General features: G+C 53.3%; 17 non-coding genes across 17 annotated transcripts; all 17 read right to left on the bottom strand.

Annotated features, from left to right (window-relative positions):
* Positions 1-475: 475 nt before the first annotated feature.
* TRNAA-UGC (transfer RNA alanine (anticodon UGC)) lies at positions 476-548 on the bottom strand. The gene has a single exon. It is a non-coding gene; the product is annotated as a tRNA-Ala (tRNA).
* A 1,493-nt stretch (positions 549-2,041) lies between these two features.
* TRNAG-GCC (transfer RNA glycine (anticodon GCC)) lies at positions 2,042-2,112 on the bottom strand. The gene has a single exon. It is a non-coding gene; the product is annotated as a tRNA-Gly (tRNA).
* A 575-nt stretch (positions 2,113-2,687) lies between these two features.
* TRNAA-UGC (transfer RNA alanine (anticodon UGC)) lies at positions 2,688-2,760 on the bottom strand. Its single transcript has one exon. It is a non-coding gene; the product is annotated as a tRNA-Ala (tRNA).
* Positions 2,761-3,121: 361 nt separating this feature from the next.
* TRNAG-GCC (transfer RNA glycine (anticodon GCC)) lies at positions 3,122-3,192 on the bottom strand. Its single transcript has one exon. It is a non-coding gene; the product is annotated as a tRNA-Gly (tRNA).
* Positions 3,193-3,862: 670 nt separating this feature from the next.
* Positions 3,863-3,935, bottom strand: TRNAA-AGC (transfer RNA alanine (anticodon AGC)). Its single transcript has one exon. It is a non-coding gene; the product is annotated as a tRNA-Ala (tRNA).
* Positions 3,936-4,253: 318 nt separating this feature from the next.
* Positions 4,254-4,324, bottom strand: TRNAG-GCC (transfer RNA glycine (anticodon GCC)). Its single transcript has one exon. It is a non-coding gene; the product is annotated as a tRNA-Gly (tRNA).
* Positions 4,325-4,899: 575 nt separating this feature from the next.
* TRNAA-UGC (transfer RNA alanine (anticodon UGC)) lies at positions 4,900-4,972 on the bottom strand. The gene has a single exon. It is a non-coding gene; the product is annotated as a tRNA-Ala (tRNA).
* A 361-nt stretch (positions 4,973-5,333) lies between these two features.
* TRNAG-GCC (transfer RNA glycine (anticodon GCC)) lies at positions 5,334-5,404 on the bottom strand. Its single transcript has one exon. It is a non-coding gene; the product is annotated as a tRNA-Gly (tRNA).
* Positions 5,405-6,074: 670 nt separating this feature from the next.
* TRNAA-AGC (transfer RNA alanine (anticodon AGC)) lies at positions 6,075-6,147 on the bottom strand. Its single transcript has one exon. It is a non-coding gene; the product is annotated as a tRNA-Ala (tRNA).
* A 1,398-nt stretch (positions 6,148-7,545) lies between these two features.
* TRNAG-GCC (transfer RNA glycine (anticodon GCC)) lies at positions 7,546-7,616 on the bottom strand. Its single transcript has one exon. It is a non-coding gene; the product is annotated as a tRNA-Gly (tRNA).
* Positions 7,617-8,286: 670 nt separating this feature from the next.
* Positions 8,287-8,359, bottom strand: TRNAA-AGC (transfer RNA alanine (anticodon AGC)). The gene has a single exon. It is a non-coding gene; the product is annotated as a tRNA-Ala (tRNA).
* A 318-nt stretch (positions 8,360-8,677) lies between these two features.
* On the bottom strand, positions 8,678-8,748 carry TRNAG-GCC (transfer RNA glycine (anticodon GCC)). Its single transcript has one exon. It is a non-coding gene; the product is annotated as a tRNA-Gly (tRNA).
* A 575-nt stretch (positions 8,749-9,323) lies between these two features.
* On the bottom strand, positions 9,324-9,396 carry TRNAA-UGC (transfer RNA alanine (anticodon UGC)). The gene has a single exon. It is a non-coding gene; the product is annotated as a tRNA-Ala (tRNA).
* A 1,103-nt stretch (positions 9,397-10,499) lies between these two features.
* Positions 10,500-10,572, bottom strand: TRNAA-AGC (transfer RNA alanine (anticodon AGC)). The gene has a single exon. It is a non-coding gene; the product is annotated as a tRNA-Ala (tRNA).
* A 305-nt stretch (positions 10,573-10,877) lies between these two features.
* TRNAG-GCC (transfer RNA glycine (anticodon GCC)) lies at positions 10,878-10,948 on the bottom strand. Its single transcript has one exon. It is a non-coding gene; the product is annotated as a tRNA-Gly (tRNA).
* Positions 10,949-11,523: 575 nt separating this feature from the next.
* On the bottom strand, positions 11,524-11,596 carry TRNAA-UGC (transfer RNA alanine (anticodon UGC)). Its single transcript has one exon. It is a non-coding gene; the product is annotated as a tRNA-Ala (tRNA).
* A 361-nt stretch (positions 11,597-11,957) lies between these two features.
* On the bottom strand, positions 11,958-12,028 carry TRNAG-GCC (transfer RNA glycine (anticodon GCC)). The gene has a single exon. It is a non-coding gene; the product is annotated as a tRNA-Gly (tRNA).
* Positions 12,029-12,163: the final 135 nt, after the last annotated feature.

Raw genomic sequence — 12,163 nt, 5'->3', positions numbered from 1 at the left:
GATGGCCAGCGACAAGAGCAGAGTGGCGCAGCGGAAGCGTGCTGGGCCCATAACCCAGAGGTCGATGGATCGAAACCATCCTCTGCTACGTTGCCTTTTCCTATGCCAATCGATATTTGCTTGCGGGCCCAAAGGCCTTTCTTTCGCACACAAAGAGAAGTTGAACCTGATTCAGGTGATTCAACGAGTCCAAAGCTCTCAGCGTAAGCATGGCACTGGCACCTTTCCCCCTAATGGAATATTGTCTCTTGGCCATGGAAGCCTGGTCGTGCTTTCTTTAATTGATTGCTTTTGTCCAATACTGCCTACGTGACTTTGGCTGAAGCCACAGATGCCACCACAAAAACGTGGCAATGCCTTGGCACATGTTATGAGGAGCACTCCGGCTTCCCATGTTGCTCACGGCGCTCGGTTCCAAGCTTCAACATCAAACACAAAAGCAAGGTGCCTCCCGTGAAACCAGGAAAGCTGCGTTTGGAGAATGCGGGCATCGATCCCGCTACCTCTCGCATGCAAAGCGAGCGCTCTGCCACTTGAGCTAATCCCCCTTTGCTCGAGTGTGTTGCTTGCGCTATGGCTGATCCCTGTCCTCTCCTGGGCTATGTGTAAAATATAGTCAGTTTTGCGAAATCCACAACCTGCTCTGGCCGCTAGACACCAGGAGAGCCACCCGCTTTCCTAGCGTAGAAGGTTTGCACCCCCCTTTTTTTTCCCTCCTACGACCTTTGACAACTGAGCCCCTTCAGAGGTATGGCCCCATGGGTTTCAATGATGTAATTGGGAGAAGGCTGGTTTCAAAAAGCACTCACACCGCCTAGTACATTCTCGACAAGAAACACCTTGTGCCTTGATGCACTCCACGGGGCTGGAAATTGGGGGAGAGCGCTGCAAACACAAAGAGCCCATAATTGCATTGGCCGGGAATCGAACCCGGGCCTCCCGTGTGGCAGGCGAGAATTCTACCACTGAACCACCAATGCTCCACGCCGGGCCACTTGCCACCACCCTCGCTCAGCTGGTCTAGGAGAGTCCAGCTCTCGCCCACGCTTGACTTGGGATTCGCTGGTCGAAAATCAATGGAAACGCCTAGTCGTCTACATTGTGACTTTGCCACATGGACCCACTCCCCGTGGGAATCGCTGGCAAACTACATCCACATGTGGTTGTTGAGGTTGGTCAGCGACAAGAGCAGAGTGGCGCAGCGGAAGCGTGCTGGGCCCATAACCCAGAGGTCGATGGATCGAAACCATCCTCTGCTACGTTGCCCTTTCCTATGCCAATCGATATTTGCTTGCGTGCGGGCCCAAAGGCCTTTCTTTCGCACACAAAGAGAAGTTGAACCTGATTCAGGTGATTCAACGAGTCCAAAGCTCTCAGCGTAAGCATGGCACTGGCACCTTTTGCGCTAATGAAATATTGTCTCTTGGCCATGGAGGCCTGCTCGTGCTTTGTTTACTAGATTGCTTTTGTCCAACACTGCCTACGTGACTTTGGCTGAAGCCACAGTTGCCACCACAAAAATGTGGCAACGCCTTGGCACGCGTTATGAGGAGGACTCCGGCTTCCCATGTTGCTCACGGCGCTCGGTTCCAAGCTTCAACATCAAACACAAAAGCAAGGTGTCTCCTGGCAAATCAGGAAAGCTGCATTTGGAGAATGCGGGCATCGATCCCGCTACCACTCGCATGCTAAGCGAGCGCTCTACCATTTGAGCTAATCCCCCTTTGCTTGAGGTTGTTGCTTGTGCTATGGCTGATCCCTGTCCTCTCCTGGGCTATGTGTAAACTATAGGCAGTTTTGCTAAATCCACAACTTGCTCTGGCCGCTAGACACCAGGAGAGCCACTCCCCCAAGACCTTGGACAACTGAGCCCCTTCTGAAGTATGGCCCCATGGGTTTCAATGATGTCATTGGGAGAAGGTGGTTTCAAAAAGCACTCACACCGCCTAATACATTCTCGACAAGAAACACCTTGTGCCTTGAGGCATTCCATGGGGCTGGAAATTGGGGGAGAGAGCTACAAACACCAAGAGCCCATAATTGCATTGGCCGGGAATCGAACCCGGGCCTCCCGCGTGGCAGGCGAGAATTCTACCACTGAACCACCAATGCTCCACGCCGGGCCAGGCGCCACCACCCTCGCTCAGCTGGCCTAGGAGAGTCCAGCTCTCGCCCACGCTTGACTTGGGATTCGCTTGTCGAAATCCATGAGGATGGCCAGCGACAAGAGCAGAGTGGCGCAGCGGAAGCGTGCTGGGCCCATAACCCAGAGGTCGATGGATCGAAACCATCCTCTGCTACGTTGCCTTTTCCTATGCCAATCGATATTTGCTTGCGGGCCCAAAGGCCTTTCTTTCGCACACAAAGAGAAGTTGAACCTGATTCAGGTGATTCAACGAGTCCAAAGCTCTCAGCGTAAGCATGGCACTGGCACCTTTCCCCCTAATGGAATATTGTCTCTTGGCCATGGAAGCCTGGTCGTGCTTTCTTTAATTGATTGCTTTTGTCCAATACTGCCTACGTGACTTTGGCTGAAGCCACAGATGCCACCACAAAAACGTGGCAATGCCTTGGCACATGTTATGAGGAGCACTCCGGCTTCCCATGTTGCTCACGGCGCTCGGTTCCAAGCTTCAACATCAAACACAAAAGCAAGGTGCCTCCCGTGAAACCAGGAAAGCTGCGTTTGGAGAATGCGGGCATCGATCCCGCTACCTCTCGCATGCAAAGCGAGCGCTCTGCCACTTGAGCTAATCCCCCTTTGCTCGAGTGTGTTGCTTGCGCTATGGCTGATCCCTGTCCTCTCCTGGGCTATGTGTAAAATATAGTCAGTTTTGCGAAATCCACAACCTGCTCTGGCCGCTAGACACCAGGAGAGCCACCCGCTTTCCTAGCGTAGAAGGTTTGCACCCCCCTTTTTTTTCCCTCCTACGACCTTTGACAACTGAGCCCCTTCAGAGGTATGGCCCCATGGGTTTCAATGATGTAATTGGGAGAAGGCTGGTTTCAAAAAGCACTCACACCGCCTAGTACATTCTCGACAAGAAACACCTTGTGCCTTGATGCACTCCACGGGGCTGGAAATTGGGGGAGAGCGCTGCAAACACAAAGAGCCCATAATTGCATTGGCCGGGAATCGAACCCGGGCCTCCCGCGTGGCAGGCGAGAATTCTACCACTGAACCACCAATGCTCCACGCCGGGCCACTTGCCACCACCCTCGCTCAGCTGGTCTAGGAGAGTCCAGCTCTCGCCCACGCTTGACTTGGGATTCGCTGGTCGAAAATCAATGGAAACGCCTAGTCGTCTACATTGTGACTTTGCCACATGGACCCACTCCCCGTGGGAATCGCTGGCAAACTACATCCACATGTGGTTGTTGAGGTTGGTCAGCGACAAGAGCAGAGTGGCGCAGCGGAAGCGTGCTGGGCCCATAACCCAGAGGTCGATGGATCGAAACCATCCTCTGCTACGTTGCCCTTTCCTATGCCAATCGATATTTGCTTGCGTGCGGGCCCAAAGGCCTTTCTTTCGCACACAAAGAGAAGTTGAACCTGATTCAGGTGATTCAACGAGTCCAAAGCTCTCAGCGTAAGCATGGCACTGGCACCTTTTGCGCTAATGAAATATTGTCTCTTGGCCATGGAGGCCTGCTCGTGCTTTGTTTACTAGATTGCTTTTGTCCAACACTGCCTACGTGACTTTGGCTGAAGCCACAGTTGCCACCACAAAAACGTGGCAACGCCTTGGCACGCGTTATGAGGAGGACTCCGGCTTCCCATGTTGCTCACGGCGCTCGGTTCCAAGCTTCAACATCAAACACAAAAGCAAGGTGTCTCCTGGCAAATCAGGAAAGCTGCATTTGGAGAATGCGGGCATCGATCCCGCTACCTCTCGCATGCTAAGCGAGCGCTCTACCATTTGAGCTAATCCCCCTTTGCTTGAGGTTGTTGCTTGTGCTATGGCTGATCCCTGTCCTCTCCTGGGCTATGTGTAAACTATAGGCAGTTTTGCTAAATCCACAACTTGCTCTGGCCGCTAGACACCAGGAGAGCCACTCCCCCAAGACCTTGGACAACTGAGCCCCTTCTGAAGTATGGCCCCATGGGTTTCAATGATGTCATTGGGAGAAGGTGGTTTCAAAAAGCACTCACACCGCCTAATACATTCTCGACAAGAAACACCTTGTGCCTTGAGGCATTCCATGGGGCTGGAAATTGGGGGAGAGAGCTACAAACACCAAGAGCCCATAATTGCATTGGCCGGGAATCGAACCCGGGCCTCCCGCGTGGCAGGCGAGAATTCTACCACTGAACCACCAATGCTCCACGCCGGGCCAGGCGCCACCACCCTCGCTCAGCTGGCCTAGGAGAGTCCAGCTCTCGCCCACGCTTGACTTGGGATTCGCTTGTCGAAATCCATGAGGATGGTCAGCGACAAGAGCAGAGTGGCGCAGCGGAAGCGTGCTGGGCCCATAACCCAGAGGTCGATGGATCGAAACCATCCTCTGCTACGTTGCCTTTTCCTATGCCAATCGATATTTGCTTGCGGGCCCAAAGGCCTTTCTTTCGCACACAAAGAGAAGTTGAACCTGATTCAGGTGATTCAACGAGTCCAAAGCTCTCAGCGTAAGCATGGCACTGGCACCTTTCCCCCTAATGGAATATTGTCTCTTGGCCATGGAAGCCTGGTCGTGCTTTCTTTAATTGATTGCTTTTGTCCAATACTGCCTACGTGACTTTGGCTGAAGCCACAGATGCCACCACAAAAACGTGGCAATGCCTTGGCACATGTTATGAGGAGCACTCCGGCTTCCCATGTTGCTCACGGCGCTCGGTTCCAAGCTTCAACATCAAACACAAAAGCAAGGTGCCTCCCGTGAAACCAGGAAAGCTGCGTTTGGAGAATGCGGGCATCGATCCCGCTACCTCTCGCATGCAAAGCGAGCGCTCTGCCACTTGAGCTAATCCCCCTTTGCTCGAGTGTGTTGCTTGCGCTATGGCTGATCCCTGTCCTCTCCTGGGCTATGTGTAAAATATAGTCAGTTTTGCGAAATCCACAACCTGCTCTGGCCGCTAGACACCAGGAGAGCCACCCGCTTTCCTAGCGTAGAAGGTTTGCACCCCCCTTTTTTTTCCCTCCCACGACCTTTGACAACTGAGCCCCTTCAGAGGTATGGCCCCATGGGTTTCAATGATGTAATTGGGAGAAGGCTGGTTTCAAAAAGCACTCACACCGCCTAGTACATTCTCGACAAGAAACACCTTGTGCCTTGATGCACTCCACGGGGCTGGAAATTGGGGGAGAGCGCTGCAAACACAAAGAGCCCATAATTGCATTGGCCGGGAATCGAACCCGGGCCTCCCGCGTGGCAGGCGAGAATTCTACCACTGAACCACCAATGCTCCACGCCGGGTCACTTGCCACCACCCTCGCTCAGCTGGTCTAGGAGAGTCCAGCTCTCGCCCACGCTTGACTTGGGATTCGCTGGTCGAAAATCAATGGAAACGCCTAGTCGTCTACATTGTGACTTTGCCACATGGACCCACTCCCCGTGGGAATCGCTGGCAAACTACATCCACATGTGGTTGTTGAGGTTGGTCAGCGACAAGAGCAGAGTGGCGCAGCGGAAGCGTGCTGGGCCCATAACCCAGAGGTCGATGGATCGAAACCATCCTCTGCTACGTTGCCCTTTCCTATGCCAATCGATATTTGCTTGCGTGCGGGCCCAAAGGCCTTTCTTTCGCACACAAAGAGAAGTTGAACCTGATTCAGGTGATTCAACGAGTCCAAAGCTCTCAGCGTAAGCATGGCACTGGCACCTTTTGCGCTAATGAAATATTGTCTCTTGGCCATGGAGGCCTGCTCGTGCTTTGTTTACTAGATTGCTTTTGTCCAACACTGCCTACGTGACTTTGGCTGAAGCCACAGTTGCCACCACAAAAACGTTGCAACGCCTTGGCACGCGTTATGAGGAGGACTCCGGCTTCCCATGTTGCTCACGGCGCTCGGTTCCAAGCTTCAACATCAAACACAAAAGCAAGGTGTCTCCTGGCAAATCAGGAAAGCTGCATTTGGAGAATGCGGGCATCGATCCCGCTACCTCTCGCATGCTAAGCGAGCGCTCTACCATTTGAGCTAATCCCCCTTTGCTTGAGGTTGTTGCTTGTGCTATGGCTGATCCCTGTCCTCTCCTGGGCTATGTGTAAACTATAGGCAGTTTTGCTAAATCCACAACTTGCTCTGGCCGCTAGACACCAGGAGAGCCACTCCCCCAAGACCTTGGACAACTGAGCCCCTTCTGAAGTATGGCCCCATGGGTTTCAATGATGTCATTGGGAGAAGGTGGTTTCAAAAAGCACTCACACCGCCTAATACATTCTCGACAAGAAACACCTTGTGCCTTGAGGCATTCCATGGGGCTGGAAATTGGGGGAGAGAGCTACAAACACCAAGAGCCCATAATTGCATTGGCCGGGAATCGAACCCGGGCCTCCTGCGTGGCAGGCGAGAATTCTACCACTGAACCACCAATGCTCCACGCCGGGCCAGGCGCCACCACCCTCGCTCAGCTGGCCTAGGAGAGTCCAGCTCTCGCCCACGCTTGACTTGGGATTCGCTTGTCGAAATCCATGAGGATGGCCAGCGACAAGAGCAGAGTGGCGCAGCGGAAGCGTGCTGGGCCCATAACCCAGAGGTCGATGGATCGAAACCATCCTCTGCTACGTTGCCTTTTCCTATGCCAATCGATATTTGCTTGCGGGCCCAAAGGCCTTTCTTTCGCACACAAAGAGAAGTTGAACCTGATTCAGGTGATTCAACGAGTCCAAAGCTCTCAGCGTAAGCATGGCACTGGCACCTTTCCCCCTAATGGAATATTGTCTCTTGGCCATGGAAGCCTGGTCGTGCTTTCTTTAATTGATTGCTTTTGTCCAATACTGCCTACGTGACTTTGGCTGAAGCCACAGATGCCACCACAAAAACGTGGCAATGCCTTGGCACATGTTATGAGGAGCACTCCGGCTTCCCATGTTGCTCACGGCGCTCGGTTCCAAGCTTCAACATCAAACACAAAAGCAAGGTGCCTCCCGTGAAACCAGGAAAGCTGCGTTTGGAGAATGCGGGCATCGATCCTGCTACCTCTCGCATGCAAAGCGAGCGCTCTGCCACTTGAGCTAATCCCCCTTTGCTCGAGTGTGTTGCTTGCGCTATGGCTGATCCCTGTCCTCTCCTGGGCTATGTGTAAAATATAGTCAGTTTTGCGAAATCCACAACCTGCTCTGGCCGCTAGACACCAGGAGAGCCACCCGCTTTCCTAGCGTAGAAGGTTTGCACCCCCCTTTTTTTTCCCTCCTACGACCTTTGACAACTGAGCCCCTTCAGAGGTATGGCCCCATGGGTTTCAATGATGTAATTGGGAGAAGGCTGGTTTCAAAAAGCACTCACACCGCCTAGTACATTCTCGACAAGAAACACCTTGTGCCTTGATGCACTCCACGGGGCTGGAAATTGGGGGAGAGCGCTGCAAACACAAAGAGCCCATAATTGCATTGGCCGGGAATCGAACCCGGGCCTCCCGCGTGGCAGGCGAGAATTCTACCACTGAACCACCAATGCTCCACGCCGGGCCACTTGCCACCACCCTCGCTCAGCTGGTCTAGGAGAGTCCAGCTCTCGCCCACGCTTGACTTGGGATTCGCTGGTCGAAAATCAATGGAAACGCCTAGTCGTCTACATTGTGACTTTGCCACATGGACCCACTCCCCGTGGGAATCGCTGGCAAACTACATCCACATGTGGTTGTTGAGGTTGGTCAGCGACAAGAGCAGAGTGGCGCAGCGGAAGCGTGCTGGGCCCATAACCCAGAGGTCGATGGATCGAAACCATCCTCTGCTACGTTGCCTTTTTCTATGCCAATCGATATTTGCTTGCGTGCGGGCCCAAAGGCCTTTCTTTCGCACACAAAGAGAAGTTGAACCTGATTCAGGTGATTCAACGAGTCCAAAGCTCTCAGCGTAAGCATGGCACTGGCACCTTTTGCGCTAATGAAATATTGTCTCTTGGCCATGGAGGCCTGCTCGTGCTTTGTTTACTAGATTGCTTTTGTCCAACACTGCCTACGTGACTTTGGCTGAAGCCACAGTTGCCACCACAAAAACGTGGCAACGCCTTGGCACGCGTTATGAGGAGGACTCCGGCTTCCCATGTTGCTCACGGCGCTCGGTTCAAAGCTTCAACATCAAACACAAAAGCAAGGTGTCTCCTGGCAAATCAGGAAAGCTGCATTTGGAGAATGCGGGCATCGATCCCGCTACCTCTCGCATGCTAAGCGAGCGCTCTACCATTTGAGCTAATCCCCCTTTGCTTGAGGTTGTTGCTTGTGCTATGGCTGATCCCTGTCCTCTCCTGGGCTATGTGTAAACTATAGGCAGTTTTGCTAAATCCACAACTTGCTCTGGCCGCTAGACACCAGGAGAGCCACTCCCCCAAGACCTTGGACAACTGAGCCCCTTCTGAAGTATGGCCCCATGGGTTTCAATGATGTCATTGGGAGAAGGTGGTTTCAAAAAGCACTCACACCGCCTAATACATTCTCGACAAGAAACACCTTGTGCCTTGAGGCATTCCATGGGGCTGGAAATTGGGGGAGAGAGCTACAAACACCAAGAGCCCATAATTGCATTGGCCGGGAATCGAACCCGGGCCTCCCGCGTGGCAGGCGAGAATTCTACCACTGAACCACCAATGCTCCACGCCGGGCCAGGCGCCACCACCCTCGCTCAGCTGGCCTAGGAGAGTCCAGCTCTCGCCCACGCTTGACTTGGGATTCGCTTGTCGAAATCCATGAGGATGGCCAGCGACAAGAGCAGAGTGGCGCAGCGGAAGCGTGCTGGGCCCATAACCCAGAGGTCGATGGATCGAAACCATCCTCTGCTACGTTGCCTTTTCCTATGCCAATCGATATTTGCTTGCGGGCCCAAAGGCCTTTCTTTCGCACACAAAGAGAAGTTGAACCTGATTCAGGTGATTCAACGAGTCCAAAGCTCTCAGCGTAAGCATGGCACTGGCACCTTTCCCCCTAATGGAATATTGTCTCTTGGCCATGGAAGCCTGGTCGTGCTTTCTTTAATTGATTGCTTTTGTCCAATACTGCCTATGTGACTTTGGCTGAAGCCACAGATGCCACCACAAAAACGTGGCAATGCCTTGGCACATGTTATGAGGAGCACTCCGGCTTCCCATGTTGCTCACGGCGCTCGGTTCCAAGCTTCAACATCAAACACAAAAGCAAGGTGCCTCCCGTGAAACCAGGAAAGCTGCGTTTGGAGAATGCGGGCATCGATCCCGCTACCTCTCGCATGCAAAGCGAGCGCTCTGCCACTTGAGCTAATCCCCCTTTGCTCGAGTGTGTTGCTTGCGCTATGGCTGATCCCTGTCCTCTCCTGGGCTATGTGTAAAATATAGTCAGTTTTGCGAAATCCACAACCTGCTCTGGCCGCTAGACACCAGGAGAGCCACCCGCTTTCCTAGCGTAGAAGGTTTGCACCCCCCTTTTTTTTCCCTCCTACGACCTTTGACAACTGAGCCCCTTCAGAGGTATGGCCCCATGGGTTTCAATGATGTAATTGGGAGAAGGCTGGTTTCAAAAAGCACTCACACCGCCTAGTACATTCTCGACAAGAAACACCTTGTGCCTTGATGCACTCCACGGGGCTGGAAATTGGGGGAGAGCGCTGCAAACACAAAGAGCCCATAATTGCATTGGCCGGGAATCGAACCCAGGGCCTCCCGCGTGGCAGGCGAGAATTCTACCACTGAACCACCAATGCTCCACGCCGGGCCACTTGCCACCACCCTCGCTCAGCTGGTCTAGGAGAGTCCAGCTCTCGCCCACGCTTGACTTGGGATTCGCTGGTCGAAAATCAATGGAAACGCCTAGTCGTCTACATTGTGACTTTGCCACATGGACCCACTCCCCGTGGGAATCGCTGGCAAACTACATCCACATGTGGTTGTTGAGGTTGGTCAGCGACAAGAGCAGAGTGGCGCAGCGGAAGCGTGCTGGGCCCATAACCCAGAGGTCGATGGATCGAAACCATCCTCTGCTACGTTGCCCTTTCCTATGCCAATCGATATTTGCTTGCGTGCGGGCCCAAAGGCCTTTCTTTCGCACACAAAGAGAAGTTGAACCTGATTCAGGTGATTCAACGAGTCCAAAGCTCTCAGCGTAAGCATGGCACTGGCACCTTTTGCGCTAATGAAATATTGTCTCTTGGCCATGGAGGCCTGCTCGTGCTTTGTTTACTAGATTGCTTTTGTCCAACACTGCCTACGTGACTTTGGCTGAAGCCACAGTTGCCACCACAAAAACGTGGCAACGCCTTGGCACGCGTTATGAGGAGGACTCCGGCTTCCCATGTTGCTCACGGCGCTCGGTTCCAAGCTTCAACATCAAACACAAAAGCAAGGTGTCTCCTGGCAAATCAGGAAAGCTGCATTTGGAGAATGCGGGCATCGATCCCGCTACCTCTCGCATGCTAAGCGAGCGCTCTACCATTTGAGCTAATCCCCCTTTGCTTGTGCTATGGCTGATCCCTGTCTTCTCCTGGGCTATGTGTAAACTATAGGCAGTTTTGCTAAATCCACAACTTGCTCTGGCCGCTAGACACCAGGAGAGCCACTCCCCCAAGACCTTGGACAACTGAGCCCCTTCTGAAGTATGGCCCCATGGGTTTCAATGATGTCATTGGGAGAAGGTGGTTTCAAAAAGCACTCACACCGCCTAATACATTCTCGACAAGAAACACCTTGTGCCTTGAGGCATTCCATGGGGCTGGAAATTGGGGGAGAGAGCTACAAACACCAAGAGCCCATAATTGCATTGGCCGGGAATCGAACCCGGGCCTCCCGCGTGGCAGGCGAGAATTCTACCACTGAACCACCAATGCTCCACGCCGGGCCAGGCGCCACCACCCTCGCTCAGCTGGCCTAGGAGAGTCCAGCTCTCGCCCACGCTTGACTTGGGATTCGCTTGTCGAAATCCATGAGGATGGCCAGTGACAAGAGCAGAGTGGCGCAGCGGAAGCGTGCTGGGCCCATAACCCAGAGGTCGATGGATCGAAACCATCCTCTGCTACGTTGCCTTTTCCTATGCCAATCGATATTTGCTTGCGGGCCCAAAGGCCTTTCTTTCGCACACAAAGAGAAGTTGAACCTGATTCAGGTGATTCAACGAGTCCAAAGCTCTCAGCGTAAGCATGGCACTGGCACCTTTCCCCCTAATGGAATATTGTCTCTTGGCCATGGAAGCCTGGTCGTGCTTTCTTTAATTGATTGCTTTTGTCCAATACTGCCTACGTGACTTTGGCTGAAGCCACAGATGCCACCACAAAAACGTGGCAATGCCTTGGCACATGTTATGAGGAGCACTCCAGCTTCCCATGTTGCTCACGGCGCTCGGTTCCAAGCTTCAACATCAAACACAAAAGCAAGGTGCCTCCCGTGAAACCAGGAAAGCTGCGTTTGGAGAATGCGGGCATCGATCCCGCTACCTCTCGCATGCAAAGCGAGCGCTCTGCCACTTGAGCTAATCCCCCTTTGCTCGAGTGTGTTGCTTGCGCTATGGCTGATCCCTGTCCTCTCCTGGGCTATGTGTAAAATATAGTCAGTTTTGCGAAATCCACAACCTGCTCTGGCCGCTAGACACCAGGAGAGCCACCCGCTTTCCTAGCGTAGAAGGTTTGCACCCCCCTTTTTTTTCCCTCCTACGACCTTTGACAACTGAGCCCCTTCAGAGGTATGGCCCCATGGGTTTCAATGATGTAATTGGGAGAAGGCTGGTTTCAAAAAGCACTCACACCGCCTAGTACATTCTCGACAAGAAACACCTTGTGCCTTGATGCACTCCACGGGGCTGGAAATTGGGGGAGAGCGCTGCAAACACAAAGAGCCCATAATTGCATTGGCCGGGAATCGAACCCGGGCCTCCCGCGTGGCAGGCGAGAATTCTACCACTGAACCACCAATGCTCCACGCCGGGCCACTTGCCACCACCCTCGCTCAGCTGGTCTAGGAGAGTCCAGCTCTCGCCCACGCTTGACTTGGGATTCGCTGGTCGAAAATCAATGGAAACGCCTAGTCGTCTACATTGTGACTTTGCCACA

Source organism: Lithobates pipiens, unplaced genomic scaffold (genome assembly GCF_037356315.1).
Source record: "Lithobates pipiens isolate NorthernLeopardFrog02 unplaced genomic scaffold, aLitPip1_a1.2 Scaffold_18, whole genome shotgun sequence".
NCBI lineage: Eukaryota > Metazoa > Chordata > Amphibia > Anura > Ranidae > Lithobates > Lithobates pipiens.
Note: the sequence above shows the minus strand (reverse complement) of the source record. Positions and strands in the feature narration are given on the sequence as shown.